General features: G+C 48.1%; 1 protein-coding gene across 2 annotated transcripts in view; it reads left to right on the forward strand.

Annotated features, from left to right (window-relative positions):
• The first annotated feature begins 1,274 nt into the window (after positions 1-1,274).
• Positions 1,275-19,138, forward strand: part of CAMKK1 (calcium/calmodulin dependent protein kinase kinase 1) — a 79,826-nt gene continuing 61,962 nt past the window's right edge. The window contains exon 1 of one of the 2 annotated variants that reach the window (XM_081843533.1): positions 1,275-1,445. The gene's annotated coding sequence lies outside the window, so the exon portion shown is untranslated. Of the gene's footprint in view, positions 1,446-1,467; positions 1,489-19,138 lie in introns of those variants that run through there. The other variant, XM_081843534.1, reaches the window with a different exon arrangement.

Here is a 19,138-nt window from a genome sequence, read left to right on the forward strand (position 1 = left end):
GTCAAGAGAGCTGAAATCACAAACCCCACGTCACAACAGTGCTGATCCATGTATGTGCGGTTATGAACATTACCATATATCTAAGACCATAAATAAGACCATAAAATTCCTATCACAATACCACTTTGAACAGTCAAGACTTCCCCCAAAGGATCCTGGGAGCTTGTTGAGGGTGCCAAGAGTTGTTCAGAGACTCCAATTTCCTTCCCAGAGCTACAATTGTTAGAGCGGTTTAACAATCCAGCCCTCTTCACAGGGACCCGTCAGAGGGGAAGAGGGGGAAGTTTTATTTTGTTGTGGTTGCAAATTTATGTAGAAATGTGGAGAAAACGCCGCCTTGAGCTCCTTGAAGGATAAGGCAGGATATAAACGCAACAGAGAGAATCATGAAATTGTAGAGTTGGAAGGGACCCTGAGGGTCATCTAGTCCAACCCCCTGCAATGCAGGAATCTCATCTAAAGCGTTCATGACAGATGTCCCTCCAACCATTTTGCTTAAAAACGAGCGGAATCAATAACTGGCGCATGCACTGCAGAACTGACCAGCACACCACTGGGATGAAATGCACAGCCTTCATTGCACAGCAGCAAAACAAAAGCCAAATAATAATAATAATAATAAATATCCAAACCCAGATGATGGATTTTTCGGAGCTAGCCAACCTAACTGGAAGAGTCCGCAACCAGAAGGAGGAAGAATGGACTAAATTTAATGATTATTTAGTTAAATATGTCAAGTTAAATTAATTGGAAACAGCTTGCTGATAGTTAATCGGTTTAGGATTTTATATAAGTTAAGTGATGAATTAATATGTTTAATTTCAAAATGAAAAGATCTAAGGATGTTAATGTTCAAGTTAAACTTCATAAGAACCGTGATTTGAAAAACCGTTGAAAGGATATGCATTGAAATTCAACCAAGGGGAAGCGAGGAAGTCACTTAACAATGTTAATAAGTGTAATTTTTAATAAGGTTATGATTTATGTTTGTTTGTTTTATGTGTTTTTTGTTTGTTTATAATTTTGTGAAAACCAATAAAAAAAAATTGGGGGGGGGGTAATCCAACCCCACCTAGCTTGCAATCCCGGTCAGGCAGCAGCAGCAACCTTCTTTCCTACAGAACGCCGGGCAGCCGATCGAGAATTAAGCTCGCTCCGTCGGCCAATGGCGAGGCGCGCCTCGGACCAGCCAATTATACGGGCCAATGAGGAGCCGAGGGGGCCGCCTGCCAATCGCGCCGCCTGTCACAAAGCCAACCCGCGAGCAGGCGGAGGAGGAAGAAGCAGCGTCCGCGCAGCGCGGCGCCGGGCTTGCTACGGGGCTGCGGATTGGAGGCTGGCCGGATTACTTTGTTTCGGGGCTCCGCGCTGGAATTGCGAGCGAGCAGAAGCCGGAGGGGAATCGGCTGGAAGGGAGCCGCCTCCTTGGGAAGGAGCCTGAGCAGGTGAGCGGGTGCATCTCAAGGAGAGAGAGATCCAGCTGGAGAAGTTAGCGCCTTTGCATTTTCTCTTTCTCCAGATCCGTGCAACAGCTGGAGGGGGTTTGATATCGGTGGGGGAAATGATGAATTGGCACCTCTCTGGGAGCCCGTGGCTTTGGGCGGTGCAAAGGGTCCTTTTCCTCCGCACGCCCCCCCCTTTCCAAAAGGGCCATTGTGTCTCGTGTGTGGGTCGCGTCACGTCTGTGGGGCGGTGAGGGGTGACAGCTGGTTGACACCCCCGAACCAGATGGGTTTGGCAGCGCAGGGCTTCGAGCGGAGGAAGGGTGCCTCTGAACATGTGCGGAGGGCCGCCCCCAACCTCCCTCATCTGCAAGCAGAATGCGAGTTTTGACCAGACAAGATGAGGAGACGGGCGGAGGGGTGCGTGTTTCCCAAGCAAAAGGGGAAGATGAATGGGGGTCTTCTCTCTCTCGACCTCTTTGGGTTCCTACTGCGGAGCGACGGATTTTGAGTGTGCTCTTCAACCTTTTGAAAGGTCCATTGTGTGTAACGTGTGGCTTATGTCTTTGGAGGTGAGGAGATGCAACCCCCCCCCCAAAAAAAAACAACAAATGAGGTTTTGCGGCACAGGGCTTTGGAAGTGTGAAAGAAGAGCATAGTGCCTTCTGAGCATGTGTGGAGTGTCGCCACCAACTGAAGTGGTGCTTTCGGCCACACACAAGGCTAAGATTGGGAGATGGAGCAAAATAATTTATCTGGACAGTTCTCCTAGGTAGGCTTGAACCCCCAGCGTTTGGGGGTCGGAGGAGGAGGAGAAAAGGTGTCACTACTGAATGAATTTCCGAACGTGAGAGATTCAAGGGCATCGCTCAAGTCTTTGCTCCGGAATCGCATCTCTCTCTAAGCCAGGGCTGGAAACCTGTGGCCCTCCAGATCACTGCAGCTCCATCAGGCCGGGCTAGCATGACCAATGGTTAGAGATGGCACTAGCATCTAGGGGACACCCTGTGGGCTTCCCTTGGCCTACTCTGACTGGCAGCAGCCCTGTAGGGTTTCTGGCAGGGGATGTTCCCAGCCTGTTCTGGAGGTGCCATTGGGGATTTCTGCATGCAGAGCATGCCCCTGAGCTATGGCTCTTCCCTTAAAAACAGAGCGAGGTTCCGGTCCTCATGATTCTAAGCACAGGGCAGCTTTAAATAATAACATAGCAAGCTGCCTTATCCTGAGCCCACAGGGGCCCATCTGGCTCAGTACTGTCTACACATTTATCAGCTGCTTTCTGGGGTTTCAGGCAGGGGACGTTCCCATCCCCACTAAGAGATGGCAGGGATTGAACCTGGGAACTTCTGCATGCATGGCAGGTGTACTGAGCTGTAGCCAGCATGGCAGGGGTTATGGGACTTAGCCTTGTACTGTAGTATCATAGAATTGTAGAGTTGGAAGGACCACCAGGGTCATCTAGTCCAACCCCCTGCAAGGCAGGAATCCTTTTGCACCAAATGGGTTTCGAACCCACAACCCTGACATTATGAGTCTCATGCTCTGCCTACAGAGCTGTTGGGCCCCCCAGCTTTCCCACATTCAGGTGTAGGAAGGGACAGAGAGAAAAGGGCATGGCACATCTTTATTTTTTGGGAGGAGGGCAGTCTTAGAGTTCCTGTCTTCCAGCTCTGAAGAAGGGAAAGGCTTTAGTTCCGTAGTAGAGCACCTGCCTTGCATGCAGAAGTTCCTGGGTTCAGTCCCCGGCAACTTCAGATAGGGCTGAGTATGTCCCTTGTCTGAAACCTTGCAGAGCTGTTTTTGGTCAGCATCGACAGCGGTCAGCACAAGGCAGCTTCCTGTGCTACTCTTTAAATCAGCCCTTTTATTCAGAACAATGAGGACTAGGATCTTGCTTTGCTTTTAAGCGAAAGACCACAGCTCAGCTGCAGAACATCTGCTGTACACACAGAAGTTACCAGGTTCAATCCCTAGTGGCACCTCCTGAAAAACCTTGCAGAGCTGCTGCCAGGCACTGTAGAATCATAGAACTGTACAGTTGGAAGGGGCCAGGTGGGTCATCTAGTCCAGCCCCCTGCACTGCAGGAATCTTTTGCCCAATGTGGGATTCGAACCCAGGACACTGAGGTTAAGAGTCTCATGCTTTACCAACTGAGCTATCTCTAGGAATATTAGACAATCTTGAGCTGGGTGAATCAATGAACTGACTCTGCCTTGAGCAGCTTGCTGAGTTTTTATTTTCCAAAACTCCTCGTCAGATACCACCCTCAGTTGTTAAAAGACAGGTGGAGCTAGAGATGGGACTCCAGTAAAGAGTTTGGAAGGGAGAGTGTCCTTGGGGCACCTTAAGGGTCAGAGAAATGAACTGTGGCATAAGCGGTAGAGTCAGCTTCTGGAAAAGGAATTCTGTGGTCCATGCAATCTCACAATGCAATGGCACATTGCTGGAAGCTACAGGACAGGAGACTGATTCCTGCATTGCAGGGGGCTGGATTCGATGACCCTTGGATCCCTTCCAACTCTGATTCCATGATCTTATAATAAGGCTGCCTTCCTATAGCCACTTATTTGGGAGTAAATCCTATTGAACTCGATGGGACATCCAAACAGGCAGGCTTAAGATTGCGTTGCTAAATCTCTCTTTAAGTCTTTGAAATCTTTGTTAGGGAACCTGTAGCCCTCCAAATGTTGCTGGACTTGCAATGTGGCCAAATAGGGATGGCGGAAGTCCCTCAAAAACCTAGTCTCCCCACCCGTGCCTCAAGGGGCCTCAAGACACACCTGTGTGTATTTGCTGTAATGAGCTAACATGGCTACCTTTATTTGGCCAGTCTAATCTGTGACCCTTGGTGGATAGGTGATGGTAGTGATGATGACTTTTCATTTAAGTACCTCTCTCTTCGTTAAAAAAATAATAATCACATTGCAGTTTGCGGAACGGAACAGTCCAGAATGAGGTGGCGTGAGATAACGATTGCAATAAACAATAATTAAAGCCCTGGCACTAGTTAAGCCCTGCTGAGCTGTCAACTTGGTTAATTGTCAGTCTTGACTCTCCAGGTTTTCTATCAAGAGTGTCTCTCTCTTCTTTTTTTTAAAAAAAGCTTGTTCTGTTTCCCCCTTTTTTGGAGACAGTGGAAAATACCACTTTAGGATGAACCACTAAGTATTTGCTGTCGCTATACAGGCAACCCTCCCCCCCTCCCCCAGTCTTCGGATCCATATTGATCAGCTAAGTAGGGGGGGGGGGGCGTGTGTGTTGTTGCAGTGATGGCTGGTAGGGCGAAAATCAGGGAGCCCTACAGTAGGGGGCGCCCAAGCCAACGATAGGCAAAGCTAGCTAACTCCAGTTTTACCCTCCTCCTTGCCTCTGCTGAGTTCTACAAGGGACAGCATTGGAGGTGTTTAAGCATAGGTTGGACAGACTGTCTGTCAGGGATTATTTAGCTGCTGTTTTCTGCATTGCAGGGGGTTGGACTGGATGGCCCTTGGAGGCCCCGTCCAATAGCTCTGCTATTCAGTGATTCTAAGGAGGAGGAAGCTGACAGGCAGGGCGTCATCCGGGTTGGTTGTAGGCAAGAGTGAGGAATGGCTGGGGGCAGACAGGGATTATTCAGCAGTGGCCCATTAGCCGCAAAGGACCGTCCGCAACTGGGATATTGCTCCTTGAACAGGAGCCTCAGTTTGACGATGGGGGAGAAAGAGCAACTTGCATTCCCATTTGCCTGCTACAGTGCTGGGCCTGCTTCAACTTCTATCTTTCTTCCTTGCTGCCAATCCAAAATTGGTGGATTCATCTTGGGTGGGGGCAGAGAGAATGGCAGAAAAACCAGGGTTTGGCCATCCTCGCACTAAGGTTTCACAAGCCCCCTAACCTGCTCCTCTGGTTTCTGGAAGTTAAAAAGGTGCCTTACTGAGACCACCACACTTTGGGGGTCCTTTGGGCTGCAAACCTGGGTGGGCAGCCATGTGTCGGAGAGACCCTTTTGCTCAGTCTCCTCCTTCACGCATCTCCTCCAGCTTGCAGATGGTTTTGTTTTGGGTGGTTTTTGGGTTGGGGAAATCTTCTCTGTCTTCATTCTCCCCTCTTCCACATTCCCCCTTCTCTAGACAGCACCTTCTGGAGATGATCCTAAGGTCTCCTTTAGATGTGTATGTACCAAAGAGGTAATGATAACTCCTAGCTGCCTCGAGTCTTGCGTTTGTGTGTGAAACTTCAAAGAAGGCCTTCTATTTTTTATGCTTCCCCTGTATTCCAGAATGGATCGGGGGCTCGTCGTCGTAGGTGTCCTTCATTATTTTTATTTTTTTAACTGTTGTAGCTTTTCAGCTCTCCTGAGATGGTATGTGCTTTTGTTTTTGAATGCTGAATTGGCAAGGCTCCTGAGTTTTCCACCTGCTCCCTGTTTCCTCCATAAACTGGTTTATCCAGGTTAGCAGAACAAAAAACAGGAGTGTGGGGCTTGATGGCAAGTCGCAAATAAATACCTCCTTCCTCATCCCCGTTTCATATACAGTGGTATCTCAGGTTAAGTACTTAATTCATTCCGGAGGTCTGTTCTTAACCTGAAACGGTTCTTAACCTGAAGCACCACTTTAGCTAATGGGGTCTCCTGCTGCTGCCGCGCCGCCGGAGCACGATTTCTGTTCTTATCCTGAAGCAAAGTTCTTAACCTGAAGCACTATTTCTGGGTTAGCAGAGTCTGTAACCTGAATGTAACCTGAAGCGTATGTAACCCGAGGTACCACTGTATTATTATTATTTTAATTGTTCAGTGCTTAAGAACCAGGAAAGGCCTCATGATATTCCCCGCTGTCTTCTGTGGGGTTTAACACTACTTATTTCATTGTGGTTTCTGCCATCTGGTGCAAGAGCTTGTGGCTTACCTAACACCCGGCTTACCCAAACTTGTGGTGGCCACAAAAATGCTTCTGTTTATCCCTGCAGAAAGGGAAAGCACTTTCCCTTAAGAAGATAAGAAAGGCCTGGTGGATCAGGCCAGTGGCCCACCTTGTCCAGCATCCTCATTGGCCAACCAGATGCCCTGTGAGAAACCTGAAAGCAGGACTCGAACACAGAACTCCTGTGGTTCCAAGCAACGAGTATTCAGAAGCATTGCTGCCTGCCATGTAGCCATCAATAATAGCCTTCCCCTCCATGAATTTGTCCAGTCCTCTTTTAAAAACCATCAGGGTTTGAAGCTGCCACTGCCTCCTGTGACAGGGAGTTCCATAGTTTAACTCTGTGCTGTGTGAAGAAGTCCTTTTTTTTTTTTCAATCTAACCTGTCCTGAATCTTCTATCATTGAAATGTCCACAAGTTCTGGTGTTATAAGAGAAGGGAGAAAAACTTTTCTCTATTCACTTTATCCATGCTGCACATGATTTTATAAACTTCTATCATGTCACCTTTGAAATCCCAAACACTGCCGCCTTTCCTTGTAGGAGAGTCGATCTTCTATCTACCCCATTGAACATTTGGATCGCCCTTTCCCTCTTCGGACAGCCCTGTTTTTCCAATTTTTAAAGAAGTGTTGTTTGCCTCTGGTGCATGGATGAACTAGCTGAGAAGCTCACCCTGGTGCTCTTGAATGAGTCACTGTTCTGGGTGTGCCTCTGGGTTTGGAAACAGGCAAGCTCAGACCAGTGACTCATCTAGCAGGCAGCCTCACTGGCGATTCTCTCTCTAGACCTGTCATTCTAAAACTTCTATTTCTGTTGCTGAGGATCTTTGAGAAACACTTAGTGGACTTTTTCGTTTTCCTTGTGCCTTTATCACTGACATCTCCCTCAAAGCAGCACTGAATTATGAAATCACAGGCCCTAGACCAGGCTGCAGAAAACAACATTTTTAACAGATACATTTTAAAGGGGGAAATGGCCCCGTTCTGTGTTTCTGAAAACTGTAGGCACTGGGCCAGAACCTTGCTAGTCTGTTCGGTAATCCAGCTCTGGTCAAAATGACCTCTGTCTCCACTGGCAAAAAAATAAAATAGAAAGAGAAGATCAAATTAAGATATCCTTGATTTCTCTGCAAACTTTTTACAGGCTGACTGAAACGAGGGTGCAAACCACCGGTTGGCCACAGACCACACAGTATGGAAAACCTCTGTTTCTTATATATTTATTTCCAGCCTCAAGGTAGCATGGTTCTGTTCTTCCCGTTTTTTAATCGCAACAGCCCTGTGAGGTAGGTTCAGCTGAGAAAGAGAGAGCTGTTGGTCCAAAGTCGTGAGCTTCATTTTGTAATAAAACACTTTGCACTGTGTGGATAAAGTAGAGAGAGGAGAGTTTTTCTCCCACTGTTGTAATGCTAGAACTGAGAAGCTGGATGCCCAAAGGTTCATTTCTGGCTGTGAGTGACCGGTGAGAGTTGGAATCCAGCAACACAAGGCGGGTGCCTGATTTGTGAAGACTGCGGACCACGCCGATTCTCTGATTCGGGAGTAGCCAAGATGGTGTCTTTGTGATGCTGTTGGATGACAGCTCCCATGACGCCTGAGAGAACTCTCCACTTTGCTGGGAGTCCCTTCTGTGACTGAGGTAAAAGGTGCAAAGCTCTTGGCCTTGTAAAGTCTGGAGAGGTGACTGGGCTCCTTGCGATGTCTCCATTGTCTCAGGGACAAAGGTATTGGCCCTCTCTCCTGTAGCCATCCTGGTGCAGAAGGCCTGTGTGCAGGATGAATTCTACAGTGGGTTTTCACATGCTGAGGAGGTGTCAGGGAGCTTTGGCGGTTTTCCAGCTGCATCTCCCAGTTTTTTGTTGTGTGTGTGTGTGTGTGTATGTGGAATGGGGAATTGGCATTAAAAACAACAACAACAGGCTTTCTGGCTGGGGCGTGAAAGTGGGAAATGGTATAATATCTCTCGCTCATTCAGAACATGAAGTAAATTGTCTCTGTGTTCCGATGAGTTGTTCTGGAACATCAAAAGAAGCAGCCATCAGATGAAGCTAAAATTGGAAGAAATAAATCCTGCACACGGCATGTGTTAGATTTAAGGATGGGCAAATCTCTCTCCGTTTTGGTTTCTCTCATTTATTTGTTATTTTTTATTTCTCCTCTATCCCTAATTGGATTTCTCTTCCTGTTTGCTTGGGATTTTGCAGGGACGGACTTCGGCCACATCTGCACGCCGTGCATTTAAAGCACGATGATATCACTCTAAACCAGGGCTAGTCAACCTTTTTTTACCTACCGCCCACTAATGCATCTTTCTTGATGGTAAAATTTCCTTACCGCCCACCAGTGCTCGATGGAAGGAGAATTCAGCTTGTGCCGTAGAACCCCCCTACCGCCCACCAAGAATCCTGACATGCCCACTAGTGGGCGGTAGGGACCAGGTTGACAACCCCTGCTCTAAACTGTCATGGCTTCCCTCAAAGAATCTTGGGAGCTGTTGTTTCTTAAGGGTGCTGAAAGTTGTGGGGAGACCTGTACAGTCATACCTCGGGTTACAGACACTTCAGGCTGCTTTTTTTGGGTTAGGTAAAGGTAAAGGTACCCCTGACCATTAGGTCCAGTTGTGGCTGACTCTGGGGTTGCGGTGCTCATCTCGCTTTATTGGCCGAGGAAGCCGGCGTACAGCTTCCAGGTCTTGTGGCCAGCATGACTAAGCCGCTTCTGGCGAACCAGAGCAGCGCACGGAAACGCCGTTTACCTTCCTGCCGGAGCGGTACCTATTTATCTATTTGCACTTTGACGTGCTTTCAAACTGCTAGGTTGGCAGGAGCAGGGACTGAGCAACGGGAGCTCACCCCGTCGCGGGGATTCGAACCACCGACCTTCTGATCAGCAAGTCCTAGGCTCTGTGGTTTAACCCACAGCTCCACCCGCGTCCCATTTTTTGGGTTACAAACTGCCAAAACCCGGAAGTATTGGAACGGGTTACTTCCGGGTTTCGGCGGTCACGCATGCGCAGAAGTGCTAAATTGTGTCTTGCGCATGCGCAGAAGCACTGAATCGCAACTGTGCATGTGCAGACGCGCCGCTGCAGGTTGCAAACGCTGCGGGTTACGAACATGCATCCCACATGGATCATGTTCGCAACCCGAGTGTCCACTGTATTCCTCTTCCAGGGGAACGGTTCCCAGAATGGATTGACAATCAAGTCCCTTTCCCAAGGGAACTCTGTTTTTGCATGCAGAAGTTTCAACTCCTGGCAAGTCCAGATTAGGCTAGGAAAGGCTCCTTTCTGAAACATCAGAAAACTGCTGCCAATCTGTCACGGACTGATTGGACACAGAGAAATGGTGGGGAGGAACCAGCTGGGGAAGGAGGCTGAGAGCCCGGAGATTGGTAGTGGGACGATGACGATTGGTAGTGGGACGATGACGAGTGGTCAGAGGGAGAGGACAGGGGTGAGGTGGTGTCAGAAACTCAGACAGTAACAGGGCTTGGTGAGCTGGGAGAGTCTATGGAAGAGAGAAGTCCAGAATTGTGGGAAACTGGTTGCCCCTTATACAAAACTGTCAAGAAAATAATACCTCTAGTGAAAGCAAATTCAAGTAGCTGCTGAGTGTTTTTAAGAGAGGTCTCCTCTTCCTCATGTCCTCTTCATAAACCGGAGTGCATCCGTTCGGCATGCACCTGGCCAGGCGTGAGGAGCCTACAAGATGACAAATGGCCTTCATCTACCTGGTGCAGTTTCCTAATGTGCTAACCAGACAAGGAGAGATGTCTCTGCTGCGGCCTGGCTGGCCTTCTCGCTCCTGGCTTGGCTGCATATTACCATCGGCTTCCGACTGCAACACAGCTGACCTCCTGTTAGCACTGCAAATGGATCTTTCAGAAGCATATCAGGAAGAGAGATGTTTCCCCGCTGCCCCTCTGAGCGGAAAATTGAGGGAGAAGTTTTGCTAATTGGATTTCTGTCTGGCCTGCCTTGAATATTTTACTGACATGCTTGCAATGGGTGGAATGCGACTAAATTTCACTCAGAGTAGACCCATTAAGAGTAATGGACTTGCTAAGTTAGGCATGGATGCGGAACAGAGCTGCTCTTACAACCGTTAAAGAGCAGCTCCGGGAAGTTAAAACAGGATCAGAATACCTCGCAGGCCTGAACAAAAGTTAATGGAAACATTCTTCATATGGTGCTAAGAAAAGATAATGATGTTGACACCAAAAGGACCTCTCTGGAGAGGAAGTTCCAAAAATGGGGTGCTACCACTGAAAAGGCCCTGTCTTAGAATACCGGGATCAGGAGTGGGCAGGCTTTTCAGGATTGAGGGCTCACTTTCTTAGGAGAAGGCGGTCAGGGGCCACATGCGGATGGCAGTGGTTGGAGCCAAAGCAAAAGGTATGTGAGACACCCATTATCTGTCGCTCTCTTCCTTTTACCCACCCATGGAAGATGAAGCAAGCTTGGGTTTTTTGCTGCTCTGGAGGGTAGGACCCAAACCAGTGGATTCAACTGACAGTAAAGGATATTCTGACTAAACACCAGGAAGAACTTTCTGAGGTAAGAGCTTTTTGACAATGGAATAGACTACCTGGGAAGGTGGTGCCTCTCCTTTACTGGAGGTTTTTAACCAGAGGTCGGACGGCCATCTGTCATGGATGCTTTAGCTGGAGTTACTGCATTGCAGGGGGCTGGACTAGATGACTCTTAGGGTTCCTTCCAACTCTACAATTCATAGAATTCACTGAGGCAGTGTTACAAACACAGATGTACAAGCTAGGCGCCCAATGGCTCCTTAAACCAGGGTTACAGCTGCCGAAACAGAATGCCTAGTTGCAGTTTTGGGGCCAGACAGCTTGAAAGTCATATTTACCAATACAGTGGACACTCAGGTTGCGAATGTGAACCGTGCGGGAGGCAACCCGCAGCGTTCGCAACCCACGCCCCGCACATCTGCACACACATGGGTCATGATTTGGTGCTTCTGCGCTTGCGCAAAGTGCCGAAGCCCAGAAGTAACCCGTTCCTGTACTTCCGGGTTCGGTGCGATGCGCAACCCGAAGCGCCTGTAACCCGAGCCAGTGACCCCCAGACATGCATCTCCAGATGGTGGAGACATCAGACGCCATCCTGGTGCCTGGGCATCTTCACTTGGCCGCAAGTGGCCGATAGGTAAAGGACTCCTGACCATTAGGTCCAGTCGTGGCCGACTCTGGGGTTGCAGCATTCATCTCGCTTTATTGGCCGAGGGAGCCGGCGTACAGCTTCCAGGTCATGTGGCCAGCATGACTAAGCCACTTCTGGCGAACCAGAGCAGCGTATGGAAATGCCATTTACCTTCCCGCCGGAGCGGTACCTATTTATCTACTTGCACTTTGACGTGCTTTTGAACTGCTAGGTTGGCAGGAGAAGGGACCGAGCAATGGGAGCTTACCCCGTCGCGGGGATTCGAACCGCCGACCTTCTGATCGGCAAGTCCTAGGCTCTGTGGTTTAACCCACAGCGCCACCCGTGCCATGTTCAAAATGCGCCTGGTCCCTGGCAAATTTTGAACGCTGTCCTGAGGAGAATCTCGTCCAACCCCCTGCAATGCAGGAATATGCAGCTGTCTCATACGAAGATTGAACCTGCAACTTTCTCATGATGAGCACCATGTTCTAACCTACTGAGCTAATTCTTTGATTCTACGTTTCAACCACAAAACAAGGGCATTGAGCTGCAACGGGCAGGTGCCCCCCAAATAAGGAGTGCCCCTAATCAATAGAAATAGTTTTAAACATATGTGAGCACCATAAGGAAATGTAAAGCTTTCAACAGCATCTTTAGGGAACCCTGAGCTTAATCTCAACAAGTTATAATTTGCCAGTGCAGGGAATAATTTTCCATCTGCACAACCAGGAGTTATAGTTTGCGAGAAAAGCATGCGACCGCAAGGGGAGAACTTTGAAACGAGCATTTTCCCTCCCTCGTTTCTTGTTGCCAAAGAATACTCTCAGCTGCACGCTAATTTTCCCAAGCACGCAAACTAATGGGTCCATTTTCTTTGGAAATGGCTTTTAAAAAAAATATGAAGAAGGAAATTGTACGGTTTATTTTAGGGTTGAGTGTGCTTGTACAAAACCCATGTTTGAAGGCCAGAGGATAAGAAATTGCTTGCCTGCATCCTCAAAATGGGACGTGGGTGGTGCTGTGGGTTAAACCACAGAGCCTAGGACTTGCTGATCAGAAGGTCGGTGGTTCGAATCCCCGTGAGGGGGTGAGCTCCCATTGCTCGGTCCCTGCTCCTGCCAACCTAGCAGTTCGAAAGCACGTCGAGTGCAAGTAGATAAATAGGTACCGCTCAGCCGGGAAGGTAAACGGCGTTTCTGTGTGCTGCTCTGGTTCGCCAGAAGCAGCTTAGTCATGCTGGCCACATGACCCGGAAGCTGTACGCCATCTCCCTCGGCCAATAAAGTGAGATGAGCTCCATAACCCCAGAGTCGTCCATGACTGGACCTAACGGTCAGGGGTACCTTTACCTTTACCTTTATCCTCAAAATATCATCCTGTTCAAAAAGGTGTGGAGAGTGTGGGTGGGAAGAAGGCAATTAAAAGGGAAAAGAAGTTTCCTTCTGGTGGGCATGATCTGGAGCATAATAATAATAATAATAATAATAATAATAATAATAATAATACTACAGCACTATTGTGGGATAGTTTAGTCGGTAGAGCATGGGAATCTCAGGGTTATGGATTCGAGCCCTACGTTGGGCAAAAGTATTCCTGCCTTGCAGGGGGTTGGACTAGATGACCCTCGTGGTCCCTTCCAACTCTACAATTTTATGGTTGTATGATTCTACCTTGGTTTTCTGTTTCAAAGTCTTTCTCCTATGTGGCACCCCCCCCCACTTTGTTGCTGAGTCATAAATCACATCTTGCGCACGTCTGAGGCTACCGTAGGTCCATCATCTGTGGCGAGCCTTTTGTAATGAGAATCCAATTGCAATTTTTCCTTCCTTTTTTTGATTTATGGTTTCGCCGCAAGCAGATGGGGAGTGGGGGGGGGAGGGAGGGAGCAAGGGAAAGGGCCTTATTCCCGTTTAATTATTCCGAGTGGATTTTTGGCAAGCAGGTCCCTCTTTGCCGTGTTTAGATTGTTTTGAGAAACCAGCTTCCAGGAAGAGAGCTCATGTTTGCACATTTTTTAAAAATCGGCTGGTGTGTACATGGAGATAATGCATACTCATGCGCCCACCCCCACCCCACCCCCGCTCCTCAAGCTATCTGCTTTAATTTCACTGTTGCTGTAAAGTCCGTGAGCTAACAAAACAACAACCTACTAGATTTGGCTCCGCTGCAAAATCTGCGAAATGTTTGCATGTTGGCAACCTGGCATTCGTCTGGATTGATGCTACCAGCATGCATGGAGGGGTGAGTGGGTGGGAATCTGCATTTAGGCTCCCCCTCCCATCCAGCCCACACCAGCGAAAGCCTAAATTTTTGATGCACCAATTCTTCGAACCAGAGGGCACCGTCCATCATGTAGCGATGCAAATCAGGACCGTTTGTAACTATAGAATTCCCCTGCCCCCAGAAATACACCTGCCTGTTCTCTAACGGTGGTTGCATGCACTCCAGCTTGTAGGCAGCGAGAGACTGTGGAACTCTCTCCCACAAGAGGCTGTGACGGCTTCTTCCCCTTGGATGGCTTTAAATGAAGATTGGACAAATTCAAGGGGGATAGGGAAGGCTCCTAGCTGTGATGGCTCTGCTCTGCCTCCGCAATTTGAGGCAGCCATGCTTCTGACAGCCAGTTGCTGGAAACCACAGGAGGGGAGAGGGCTCTTGTGCTCAGATTGTGCTTGTGGTTTTCCCACAGGCATCTGGTTAGCCAATGTCAGAAGAGGACGCTGGTCTAAATGGGCCATTGGTGTTGTAAACAAAATCTGCCCTTGTTCCCTTATGGGGTGTCTAAGAGCCTCCTTACGTAGGTTCCCTATTGGTGGTTGTTGTTGTTTAGTCGTTTAGTTGTGTCCGACTCTTCGTGACCCCATGGACCAGAGCACACCAGGCACTCCTGTCTTCCATGGCCTCCCGCAGTTTGGTCAAACTCATGCTGGTAGCTTCGAGAACACTGTCCCACCATCTCGTCCTCTGTCGTCCCCTTCTCCTTGTGCCCTCCATCTTTCCAGGGTCTTTTCCAGGGATCTTCTCTTCTCATGAGGTGGCCAAAGTATTGGAGTCTTAGCTTCAGGATCTGTCCTTCCAGTGAGCATTCAGGGCTGATTTCCTTAAGAATGGATCGGTTTGATCTTCTTGCAGTCCATGGGACTCTCAAGAGTCTCCTCCAGCACCATAATTGAAAAGCATCAATTCTTCGGTGATCAGCCTTCTTTATGGTCCAGCTCTAGGAGAAAATAACAGAGGCCAACCAGAGAATATTGAGAAGCAAAGCAGCTAGTAAGCCTGATCTTTATTGATCTGTTGCAACAGGGTGCTCCCCTCACGTGCAGGAAAGGAGGAGGAACCCAAACAAAGGTGTGCCTGCCCTTATACATTTGAAATTGCCCGCCCTGGAGCCCAATACCACCCCCAGAAACATCATACATACATCACAGAAGGGGTGTAACTCAAGACACCCCCCCAATACATCATACCTACATCACAGAAAGGGCGGTCTACAGCAGAAATCTGAGTGCGTTGTTTATCTCCTGTCTGGCAGGTTACCTGTTAATGCTTACTTGATTGGATACCCTGGGGAGCCTGGGCAGTCTTTTGTAATGATAAATACCTAGTTCCTGAGCCAGGTCACAGGCTCACACACTATTCATATCTTAATTGTGTCCTTAAGACAGGATTTGTGAAGGAAAAGACAATGGGGAGGCTTTTCCATTTTCCTTTGACCTTGCAGAGAAAACATTTGGTCAGTTTGGGAATCAAAAATAGTTTCAGGTCAGTCTTCCTGTGCTAATCTATGTAAACGACTGCCTTCCTTTGCATTGCTCTCAACTGAGAATGAGGGGTTTTTTTTGTGAAAAATAAATTTGAAGATGTAATCTTTGATCTTGTTAACAAAAACACCCACCAAGTTAATGTTTAGTTTACTTAAGACTTACTATATACCTTGTTTCTTGAGTAAAGTCTGCTAAGTTAAACAATAATTTGCCGGAATTGAATGGTGGTCGTTTTGTAAGTGCCAAACTTTTTTTTTTTGTCGGCCCTTGGGAATTTTGTAGTCTCTAAACACTGTACTTATTTTCCCCTGATGGATATCCCAGCCTTGGACAGATCCAAATGTTTAGGTTGCGTAAACTTCGGGATGGTGATGGATTCAGGGTGGTTTGGATGCCGGAATTCTAACCGGACAGCAGATCCTTGCCTTCACATCTAATGATGATTCTGTATTTCTGGGATCTTTTTTTTTTTTTTAAGTACACTTTGTGAGAAAGTGTTCTCTAAAAACAACAACACAACAGCACGAAGAGGCCTCCCATCCCTGGGATTTCCATTTCTGACCTTTTGCTCTTTCTGCTGACCACTGGGCCATTTCCAAAGTGGATCCTGTTTTAAAACACAAAGCCCCACCCCACTTAATGGGGTGGGAAGCAGCCCTGGGAATTGTTCCTAAAAGGAAATTCCAATTAAAAATAATAATGGAGCAGTGACAAGCTAATGGGATGTCGGCAAACTTCGGAAGCCCTTTGGACAACAGGGAGAGAGGGGCATAAGATCTTAAGAGCCTGTGAGAAATCTACGTGCAGGATCTGAGCACAAGGGCACTCGCTCTTCCTGCAGTTTCCAGGAAGTGATATTAGGAAGCACTGTTGCCTCCAACTGTGGAGGCAGAGGAAGAATCATCGTGCCTAGTTGACAGCCCTCTTCACAATGAATTTTTCCCTTCCTCTTCGAAAGCCAGGCAGGTTGGTGGCCCTCATTGTTTGGAGAGAGGTTGATTTAAAAGATGCATAGTGAACGCTTAGGACAGCGTGGTAGCTCAGCGGAGTGCTCTTGTATGCATATTTTTTAAATTGGTTATTAGGAAGTTTTATTGATGCAGTTTTAAAGCTGTGGATTTCAGTGCCTTGTTAAGTGTTGTTTTAATGAGATTGCCATGAGTTATGCTGTCGCTGGCAGCTTTGAGGAGGGAGAAAGTGGATGAGAGAGAAGTTTTCTCTCTCTCTCTCTCTCTCACTCTCTCTCGTAGCACTGGAATTTGTGGGAAGCTGGATGTGGGAAGATTCAGGACTGATTAGAAGATAGGGCATCTTCACTCAGCACCTGGTTAAACAGTGGAACTCCCTCCCACAGGAGGCAAAGATGGCAGCCAACTGGGTTGGCTTTGAAAGAGGATTGGACAAATACATGGAGGAGCATAGGAAGAGCTTGGTGGATCAGGCCCATCTAGTCCAACATCCCGGTCTCACCGTGGTGCCTCAGATGCCTGTGGGGAAGCCTGGAAGCCAGATTCAAGCACAAGATCATTGTCTCCTGTCCTTTCCGGCCACTGGTACTCAGAAGCATGACTGCCTAATGACGGAATATCTAGGCACCTTTTTTTTTTTTTCAGTGGTATTTATTATTGTTATTATTATCATTATTCATTTAATTTCTGTACCGCTTTATATTTTAAAGAAAAAATCTCAAAGTGGTTTGCAGCGCATTGAAACATAAAATAATACAGAATGAAGCAAATGACTTCTCCAAGTGACATTTTGCTTTCCCCGTATTTATCTACCTGCTTGAGTTATAGAGCTGCTCCATAGCAGACGTACTCTAGGAAGCCAGTGTGGTGTAGTGGTGAGAGTGTCGGACTAGGACCTGGGGGAGCAGAGTTCAAATCCCCACTCCGTCAGGAAGCTCACTCCGGGACCTTTGAGTCAGTCACAGCCTCTTGACCTCCCTCACTGGGTCGTTGTCGGGATTAAGAGAGGAGGGGAGTGAGCCATGTGCTCCCTGGAGAAAAAGGTGGGATATAAATGCAAAAAAAGAGCTCTTCCGCTTGCCTGCTTAAGAGAGCTGGAGAGGCCAGCCAGATGGAGATGTCAGTCGCCAACGTGGCATTCAGAGATCTCCACGTGGTCGCACGTGGAATGACGCTTCTTGCAAAATGCGCCTGGCTTCTGGCTAATTTCTAACATTGAGGAGAAGGGTATTGGTGGCTACTAGCCAGGATGACAGGAACGCAGATGGCGCTGTGGGTTAAACCACAGAGCCTAGGACTTGCTGATCAGATGGTTGGCAGTTTGAATCCCTGCGATGGGGTGAGCTCCCGTTGCTCGGTCCCTTCTCCTGCCAACCTAGCAGTTCGAAAGCATGCCAGTGCAAGTAGATAAATAGGTTCCCGCTCCGGCGGGAAGATAAACGGCGTTTCCGTGTGCTGCTCTGGTTGGCCAGAAGCGGCTTAGTCATGCTGGCCACATGACATGGAAGCTGCACGCCGGCTCCCTCGGCCAGTAAAGCGAGATGAGCGCCGCAACCCCAGAGTCGGCCACGACTGGACCTAATGGTCAGGGGTCCCTTTACCTTTACCTTTAGCCAGGATGACTATGCTCAGCCTCCATGGTTGGAGGCAGTAATGTTTCTGAATACCATTTGTAGGAAAACCCCAGGAGGGGAAAGGGTTGTTATGCTTGGTTCCTTCTTGAGCATCTAGTTTGCCCCTGTGAGAACATGATGCTGGAGTAAATGGGCCATTGGCCTGATCCCGCAGGTTCTTATGTTCCTAACTTTGGATTGGAAGCAGAGGAGATGTATATATTACCGAAAGATATCGGGGAGTAGCTTTCCTTGCAATCGGGAATAATTAGCTGGGCCAGCTTGATCTCTTTCAATTGAGCTGTGCGCAAGGCAGCCTTGACCGCTGAGATTGTGGCAGGCCTAGTCAGCGCAAATTAGCATTTTGATGGCTCTCTTTGCATCGCGCTCAGGCGTTCTGCCTGGGAGAGCATCCAGACCCAGCTTTGATTAGCAGGGCTAAGATAAACCCTTTATAGAACTAAATGCGGTAACGGCTAATCTCGGCAGAGTCACCTGGGTCCTGCGAGACGTAAAGAAGCTTTGCTGCTTTTGATTGTTAACATCCACTGGGCAAAACACATACACACACACACACACAGTGTGAACACTTGTTGCTAGCAAACATCATTTTTACAGATGGTTGTCGGGGAAATGACCTTTTTTGAGAGCACGCAGCCAATCAGAAACTGAGCTTGGCTATTTCTCCCCCACTCCCATTAGAATTAGGCAACGTGGTGACCTGGGGTTGACATTGGACCTCTAACTTCCAGCAGCCCACTCCAGCAAGGCCAGAGATCATGTGAGTTGTAGCAGCAGGGCACCACTTTGGCTAAGCCCTGGACTATAAAGCCTATGCGTCAGGTGACACCTTACACACTACCAAACAAGAGGACAGAGATCTGCATAAAAGTGGCTTCAATGCTTCTTCATCTTTAAGCTAGACTTGGACAGAATAGCCCTTCAAATACAGGGTGCCTTCAAATCAGGCATCCCCAAACTTAGCCCTCCAGCTGTTTTGGGACTGCAATTCCCATCATCCCTGACCACTGGTCCTATTAGCTAGGGATGATGCAAGTTGTAGTCCCAAAACAGCTAGAGGGCCAAGTTTGGGGATGCATGCTCCAAACAGAGAACAGTCCCCTGTCAAGTAAAACAAATGGCCACCCAAAGCTGATGGAAAAGGGGCTTTTGTACCTTTAATAGTTGCCTGGAAGAGAGGTGTTAACTAAAGGTACAAAGAGCCCCTATTTCATTTTATCTGGCTATACTTCCTTCTAAGCTCTAATCAGCTCCATGGT

The sequence above is a fragment of the Podarcis erhardii genome, assembly GCF_964252035.2.
Source record: "Podarcis erhardii genome assembly, chromosome: 16".
Taxonomy (NCBI): domain Eukaryota; kingdom Metazoa; phylum Chordata; class Lepidosauria; order Squamata; family Lacertidae; genus Podarcis; species Podarcis erhardii.